This window comes from Mustela nivalis (assembly GCF_964662115.1).
Source record: "Mustela nivalis genome assembly, chromosome: 6".
NCBI classification, from domain to species: Eukaryota; Metazoa; Chordata; class Mammalia; order Carnivora; family Mustelidae; genus Mustela; species Mustela nivalis.
In genome coordinates, this window is record NC_139025.1 from 131524254 (window position 1) to 131532715 (window position 8462).

Below are 8462 nucleotides of genomic sequence, written 5' to 3' on the forward strand. Positions count from 1 at the left end.
GTCTGATGGGATTTACCGTTCTCCAGGGTTTTCACCACAGCTGCTACTCACAGTAAAGGCGATGGTCCCTGAATCTGAGACCCGTGAAGTGCCCTCAAGATCGGCCGTGTGTGGAACTGAGTCCCACCACCACCCCCACACCAGTGGGAAAATGGGGTGCCAAAGTCCTGACCTGAATGCATTCCCACCTGTCCCACTGTCTCCTCGATCCCTTCATCTTTCTTCCTGAGCACACCAGATGATACCAAGATTTCTTCCACCTCCCTTATCTCAGCCTTCAGAGAAGAAATTCGACATTTGTACACACCAGTTTGAAATACTTTTATTCAAAATGTCATGGGCTGAGCACACGTGCCAAATTCTGAGCTAAGCACCAGGGATCCAGAAATGCATGAGAAACAGTGTCTTGCCCTCCAAGAGCACAAGAGGAAGAGCCATCACGACAGTGAAGAGAATGTAGCCTTAGCCTGGAATTGGAAAGCAAGTAAATGTGAAATGGGGTTGGCCATGAGCACACATCATGGAGAAAACGTGTCAGGGCTAGCATTGCACACCAACAGTCTGGGGACTAAAGAGCTCCCTTGGGACGAGCTCAAAAGTTGGGGAGGAGCCTGGACTGAAACCTCCCCCAGAGGGCCAAGTGATGGTGTCCCATCTGGAGACTCCTGGTCATTCCCAATCGAAGGCAAGGGGGAAAGGAAATGGGACTGGTGGGCTACCCTATTCGCCTCCTTCGTGGTAACCAATGGAGGGACTTTGGTGTGGGAGTATGATTAGGTCAGGAACTCCTGACCCTCAGGGACAGTAGTATGGGGGAAGCAAGGTGTTTCCCCTTAGTGTCACCTGAGTCAGTGGGCTATGCACTTGTGTGCTGTCAGATGGCTCCCTCGCTTTCAAGTCTTTTGGCTCCTTTGTTGAATTGAAGGTCAATCTTTGTCTGTGAATGAAAGAAAAAGAGGAGGCTAAGAAGCAGAAAAGTACTCAAAAACATCCAGATGTCAGAGGGGAAGAAAGTTAGTGGAACAATGATTTCTGAACTTTCTCACTTTGTGGCACACATGGAAAAGCGTAAGCGAAGAGCACATTGGGGTACAGGGATGTTTGGCCAAGACCCACCCAGCTGCCCTGGGGACCATGTGCACCAGGATCCTCACACCCATGACCCATACTGACGGAAAAGCTGAGGAGACCTGGCTTCCACCAAAAGAGACAAAAGAACGAGAGAAATATTCAAAGATGGAAATAGAAACCGAAGTCATGGAGATCACCGAGGACAAGAAGTGCCCAAGGCAAGATTCCAGAAGGCAGAGGCTGAAGAGAGGGAGCAGATCAGGCAGGGAGAGGCTGTCTCCCTCAGAAAGTCACCTCTGATTTTTAATTCCTAAGAGCAGCAGGAAAAGGGAGAAACAAGTGAGGCTGTTCCTCTGGCCTCTCTCTGTCCTGGCCCCACTCTGTTCCTCTCACCATCTCAGGCAGCAGCCCTCCGGATTCAGTTAATGAAGAGGAGAGGAAGAAACAAAACTCAGCGTTGGCTTTTGGGAGGCTGACTCAGCTCTGCTACCTACCTTCCTTCCTCCATAGGCAACACTGGGCCAAAAAGGCCTCGACAGCTCTCCCTGGAAGGCCTTCCAGCTGCAGGGACATGTCATGGCTTCTGGGAACTGTTGCTTGGAGAGTCTATGATGGGGGAGAAAACAGAGGCATCAGGACATCCCTACAACATAGGAAGACTGCTTGGAGCCAGGGCTCTGTGGGCCAACCTCATGCCTGGGTACCCCTAACAAGAGGCTCCTGGCTAACCTGAGGAAGTAAAATCTCTGGGCTGGAATTCTGCCAGGCCCATTTAGGAAACCTGGGGTGTGTTTTCAGATGCTTTCTCTTGCCCTCCCAGCCTGCTCAGGAACTCAGCATATTTTTCTGCCTTTACCACCCCCAGTCCGGCTTTACCCCAGCTGCTGGTCTGAAGAGGGTGTTGATAACTTGCACTGAAGGACACAGAATGCTGGCTGCTTGGACTGTGTCTTTCCCACAAAGGAATGGTAGTTCAATAAAAGCCTGTCCTTCATCCCGGGAAGGACTGTAATGCTGGGGCATCACTTATCTGAGCTAGGATGGCATCTGGAAGAAGAAGAGAGTACTTAGCAAAGGCAGGAGCTTTCCCAGGCCCCTGAAATCCCACCCAGAACAGCTTACGCAGCCCTTCCTTCGCTGATACCCAGGCTGCCCCCAGGAAGCCAGGGATCCAGCAAGTTTCAGATGGGGTTCCCTGAGCTCAGTGGGAGCAGAGCAGCCTAGGTGGAACAAAAGGTCTGCATTGAGCCGTTTTAGAAGTCCTGGCTTCCAGAGAGTTCTGCATCCAGGAGCTGCATGGGAGAAGTAGACGTTCAACTGGCCAACTGTCGCAGCACACTTAGAGCCCTGAGAGGCAGCCCTGGAAACTCCAACGGAAGCAACTGCCACTGGAGATGGGGGAGGGGCTGGCAGCCCCAGAGGCCACTGGTCTCCTCCACTGACTCTCTCACTCTCCTGCCCTCCTGAGGAAAGCAGAGGTTCTCGGACCTGAAGGGAGGACGCTCATGGTTCCCACCTCTCTTAGGGGAAAACCAGGGTTCAGAGAGACAACTGGGTAGCTTGGGAATCAGCACAGACACCCCTCCTCAATTAATAGATCCTGAAGGAAAAAAAAAAAAAAAAAAACCTGTTCCTCTACACAAATACATACAGTTACATAGAGATAGATTACCAGATGGCTGCCATCTACCAGAAGCAGGTTTGCTAGCACAAGAGGGGAGTGAGGACGATGGTCTGGGCAGCTGACACTGAACTCAGGCCTTAGGCATAGCAAAGGGAAAGGGAAGTGGGGGCTGCTGGGGAAACAAGGCTGTCTGGGCTGGGTCTGCTAAGTCTTGCTCTCCTGCTGACCCTAACCACCCCCGACCCACCTGAGCCCCAGTTATTGTGAAAGAGAGCCACCGAGAGATGATTATGCAGGAGGAAAGGAAAAAATTTCAAGGGCAAAGTGTCAGGGCTGGGTTTGACTGGGCAGGGGGAAAGAGACAGAGAAAGTTAGAGATAAAGCAGAAACTCTTGGCAAGATGGGGCAGTGACCCTAAAAAGGAGGGGAAATGGAGGGAAGTCAAAAGGAGCAGGGTGGGTGGGTGAGGGAGGAAAAGGGAGGCAGAAAGATGGAAGCCTAGGGAAGGCCCAAGTCCAGGGGCAGCACAGGGGGAATGAAGGGCAGAGGCAGAGCACTGACCAGGGCTGGTGGCGGGGGGTGGCCCTGGGACCTGCGGGGTGTCCTCTTCCTTCCCAAGTAATTGCTGAGAGGGAGGCACACAGAAGCAGAGAGTAAAGGAACCAGCCAGAGCACAGACAGGAGGGGACAGAAAGCCCAAAAGTACCCTTCAATTGTCTATGTCCCCTCATCCCATCTTCCAACTCTCCCTCATGGAAGCCAAGCCCCAAAAACAAGGGAAAGGAGGGGAGAATCAGATGAGGTGGGGGTGGGAGGGTGGCGACTAGGGATTCTTTCCAGAAAGAAATTAACAGCTTAACAATAATCAGTTCAGTGACCAGGAAACATCCCTCTAATGGTGGACAGTTAAGCATCCAGTATGGAACCCTGGGAGGGATGGGGAGGGGTGGGCGAAGGGGCCTTCTGAACCCCTCACACCCCAGCCTGAGTCACCCATCCAGGGCATACGAGGGGAAGTCAGGTATGAGAGAGACCTGGAAATAGCTCCTAAGCTGAGGAAGACATTGAGCTGACACCTCTGGGAAGGCTGCCTGAGGAACTGTGGGGTTCAGGGAATAGATAAGAGAGAGGGGTGCCGAGGCATGTTCCTTCCTCTGAGAGCCCCTGCCAGGCTGCTCAGGGAAACCCGAGCAGGAGCCATTGACACTTTTTCTTGCCTCCACCCTGCTAGTGGGAGAGCACCTTCTGGCCTCCTCCAGGGGTGCACCAGTCACCAGCCTGGAGACAGGCCACAAACAGGAATGGAAACTAGAATCAGAAGTCTGGGGAAAGGAAGTGGTCTCAAGGAAGAGAGTCTGTGGCTCTCCACATAGCTCAGTGGGCACCAGCCCAGCAGGAAGATTTGGAACTGGATTTCTCTTCAGGCAAGGGCTCAGGGAAACCTAACTCTGGTGTTGCTTGCATGTGCTTCCCAGCAGACTGAATGGAGGGCTTTGTGGACAATCCCTTCAGAAGACTGTCCCAGTAAACCAACTACCACGCATCTTGGCAGGGGATGGCGTCCTTCCTGGGGTGTGTCTCGCTTCCCTTTTGATTTTCCTTTTGCCAGTACCCTCTGGTATTTGTACAGGGTTTCACCCATGCATACAGTCATTGCTTTATCAAATCTTTGTTTGAGTTTTACTAGGCAGTGAGGATACAAAGATGAATGAGATAAAGTTCCTGTATTCAGGTATCTTCTTTAGTAGTGAGAAAGGGCACACTGGCATGCTGGGAATGGAAACAGAAATGCAAGGCCCGGCCTGATGGCTTGGGTCTATACACCCTGTGGTCATGGCCTGCACCCATATATGCATATAGAGAAAATGAACATTAGAGAAATGCCAGAGGGATCCTCTCAGTCAGGAAATATGAAGGATTCACTGTGACCAGTGAGGAAGTTGGAAGTTAGACTGTTCTTTGCCGACTCAGAAGTAGAGTCTAAAAAAAACCAAACAAAAACAAACACACACACACACCAAAAAAAAAAAAAAACAACCTACACACTCATCCATGTTATTAGGGTCCTCATCTTGAGCAGCGCTAATGTTGGGTAAAGGAAACCACCAAGGGCTTTGATAATCTGTGGGAGTGGTGACTAAGGAAGCCATTGAACATGCTGGAGAGCCAAATGCTGGAGAGCCAAAATGTGTAAAGAGTTCTGAAGGTGGCACGAACTTGTCACAGATGTTTCCTGAGACCAGTGCAGGACTGAGGAAGGGAAATCCCCCAAATCCAGGCTTTGTGGATGTGAGTGCTCACAGGGGCTGGGATTGTGTTTGGAAGCTGCCTCTTTGGTATCGTCAGCCAAAGGGCAGAAGCCATGGGCTGGCTCCAGGAAAGTGATAATAACCCAGGTGATGGCCAATAGGGAGTCTTGGAAATTCACAGAAGGAACCAGGGAAAGGTGGGGTGACATTGGAGCATCACCAAGATGGCACTTTCTTGCCATCAGAAACAGGGCCTGGCAGGAAAGGAAGTTGTCCCTCCCTCCGCAGGGAGGATAGAAGGACAGACTAGACCCAGCTGGGCCTGCTCCCTCCCTGTCACTCCTGCCTTCATCCATCCCTTCTGAGAAAGTGGTCCAAACAGAGGGCTGTTTGACCAGTCTCAAACTCTGGAGAACCTGGGACTTTGGAACAGGGTGGGGCAAGAAAAGGAGCTGGAATTGCTGGGGCCTTAATCTGCAGAAAGAAATTAAGGGAGAAAGTACAGAGCTGGGAGATGGACCAAAGAGAAAAAAATCATCCTTGAAATGTCATTATATACAAAAAAGGAGATGAGAAGGAGTGTTGCTTTGGGGGGCCAGAGTCAGATGGAAATGAGGGCAAGGACAGAGGTGACCAAGGAATCAACTGGCTGGACCTTTCCCAGGGAAGGGAGCTGTGGGGGAGTGGAGTCTTTGAAATGGGTGTAGAGGCTGGGAGGAGGCTAGAATAGCCAAGTGGACCAGACACTGGGTTGGCAAGAAAAACTTTCCTACCAGGAGCAGAGATGTAGCCATGTTCCATGCTATCTGTGCAGACATGTACTTCATCTTTGTGACCCCTGCTCCGAACTCAAGACTAGCCTCTCCTGGAATAAACACTGATTGAAAAAAACAGAGGAGGCTGAAGTGAGCAGTCCATGAGCTGAAGGCAGCATTGTGCTGGTGTTCCTTGGAGAGAAGCTCATCTCCAGCCTACAAGTGACCACTCTGGAACCTGCTGGAACCCCCTGTTCTGGGCCAGCCCCAAAGAAAGCAGCAAGTGTTTCCAGAGCCTGCCTCCCTCCCAACCCTGTCCAGGTGCCCTGGATGGGGACAGCTGAGTTTCCCATCGCATAGTCAGAGGCCCCCCAGCCTCTTAGCCCAAGGGGTGTCCTCCAGCTCTGAAAAGAGGAGGACTAGCAGCCCTCATGCTTTTCTATTTCAACCCAGAAAGATCCCATATTGATGACAGCCTGTTTCCCACTGATGGGAATATAAGTGGATAATCCAAGGGAAGAGGCACATTTGGGACTGGGCAAAGTGGGGACATTGGGCCATTTCCACAGAAGCAAGGTCTTGGATCCCTCCATCCTTCTGGAACTTTCCCTCTCTCCTCCCCTTAAGCCCAGGAAGCCCTGAGAATCCAAGGCCTGAGGAGGTTCAAATAGTGGTTGGCACACAGCCTTTTCTCTCCAATTGCTGGAGAGAAAAGCTATCTTCCACAGGGGGAAGTGTTGGAGGTTGTGTGTCCAGGAACTACATGGAATAAGCAGTTTCAGTGTATGCAATTGAGCCTGGGAGCCCCAGGAGCCCCTACTCAGAGTCATTGTCCTATCTGGCCCTGTCTGCCTTCCAGCCCACTTGCCCTGAGAGAGCTGCTGTGGGCTCAGGAACCCCTTCATGTGGGACAAGGTTCCCCTGCTCCTCGTGCCACAGAGCTTGCTGACTCCAGGGCACTCAGTAGAGACCAAAACTAACAGAAGACCCAAGATGTTCCATGGCACGGTAGCTGGGAAGGGTGGGGCCCTCGAAAGATGGTGAAATCCCAATTCAGTTCAAGAAGTGAAGCAGCAGCCTGGGTCGGGGTTTAGGTTGATGAATTCTTGTCAACCAGGGTCCCCAGGTGACTTTCTCTGGATCAGCTGCTTTGACTATTCGACCTGCCATGGGGTCTCCATGATTTCTACCTCCTTGGCATGGAAGCCATACATAGCTTGCCTTTGGTTTGGACTCCCAAGGGACGGTCACCCAGAATGTCCCCACATGACCCTACTGAGTAGGTGGTGGTGAAACAAGCCCTCTTATCTGCTCTCTTTTCTGTTCTCATTCCATCACACCTCTCTGTTATTTCCTCATGTGTTTGTCACCAAACAGCTCTGAACTTGAACTTGGTTTGGGACATGACAATGATTGGGCTCTCAAGGTTCCCCTGCTCTCAAGTTGCTCACCACAACCCAGGAAAAGCTATGGTTCTAAACATCAAGGTGAGAGGACGATGGTCACAAATGTTCACCATGGCCTTTGTTAGACCTCTGACGTCAATGTGCATAGTCTTTCTCTTACCTCACACCTCACTGAGGGCTAAAGCCACTTTAGATGGTGAAGACAGTGAAAATGTCATCAGGAAATCACTTTTACTTTGGGAGTGGCAAGCAATGAGCTAGGTCTGTGCTCATCAAGATCTCATCAACTTGCTGCTTTGAGTGTCCAAATTCCTATAATGTCCCTTTATGCTCTACTAACATTTTAGGGACAAGGAAAAATCTTAGAAGCTACATGTCCAATGTGGGCAAGCTTTAAAATACTAGAGACTCTAGGTTTGTGAGGGGTTCTGGAGGGTCAGGTGCTTCCTGAGACCAGAACAGTACTGGATAAGGGAGAGCAGGAAACCCCAAGATCCAGACCCTGGGGTGCTCACATGTGCTGGGATTGTGTCTGAAAGTTGCCTTCTTGGTATCCCCAGTAGAAGGGCAGATGACCAGGGATTGGTCCCAAGAAGAAGGTGACAACACAGATGATGGTTAGTGAGGAAGTCTGGGGGGCTCACGGAGTGGGTCAGTAAGAGGTGGGACCATGTTAGAGTATCACTAAGTCAGTGCTTCCTCAGAATCAGAAACAGAGCCTGGGAAATGGTTTAATGGAACAACTTATGTACACTTTAACATAATTAAAAAAAAAAAAAAAAGGAAAGAAGGAAAAACAGGGCATTGAGAGGAAAAAAGAAAGTTGACCCCTCTCCAGCTTTGGAGAATGGACAGGAGTGAGGTGTAGGGCTCATGCTTCTCCTGCAGCCTCTGACTTTACTGGCCTCCAGCCTGGTCATGACTGAGGAGGAGAGCAAAAAGAAGTGGACTGGATCCATCTCAAAAGCCTAGAAGACAGGACCCTGGTGAGGCAGTAAGAAATTCTGTGGCTGCATCTGCAGACAGGGAGAAAGAAACGGAAGGAACATGGGCAGGGTGGGAGGTTCACAGATAAGAGTCAAGAGTGCAGGTGTGAACGCAGCCCTCCAGGTGCCAGAGCACCTCAGCTCCCAAGGGAAGAAAAGGGAGGGACTTGCACAGAGAAAGGAAACAGCTGGCCATACTCTGCCCCAGGATGAGAAGAACCATATTCTTTTGGATTTCATGGTTCAAAAAAATACCAAATAAGAAATCAGAAATTTTCTGAGGCAGAGAAAATTGCTGGGTGGGGAAAACATTCCCAAAATGTGATGGTCAAGATACTGTGGGACTCAGAAAGCACTTGCTGTCGACGTCG

At 50.7% G+C, this 8462-nt stretch overlaps 1 long non-coding RNA gene across 2 annotated transcripts; it reads right to left on the bottom strand.

Annotated features, from left to right (window-relative positions):
- Nucleotides 1-306: 306 nt before the first annotated feature.
- On the bottom strand, nucleotides 307-3016 carry LOC309867465. 2 transcript variants are annotated; one of them, XR_014313189.1, is made up of 5 exons: nucleotides 2216-3016; nucleotides 1948-2118; nucleotides 1566-1677; nucleotides 844-937; nucleotides 307-467 (listed from the first exon to the last, which is right to left on the bottom strand). It is a non-coding gene; the product is annotated as an uncharacterized lncRNA (long non-coding RNA). The 2 variants fall into 2 exon arrangements; XR_014313190.1 differs by having other exon boundaries at nucleotides 1948-3016.
- Nucleotides 3017-8462: the final 5446 nt, after the last annotated feature.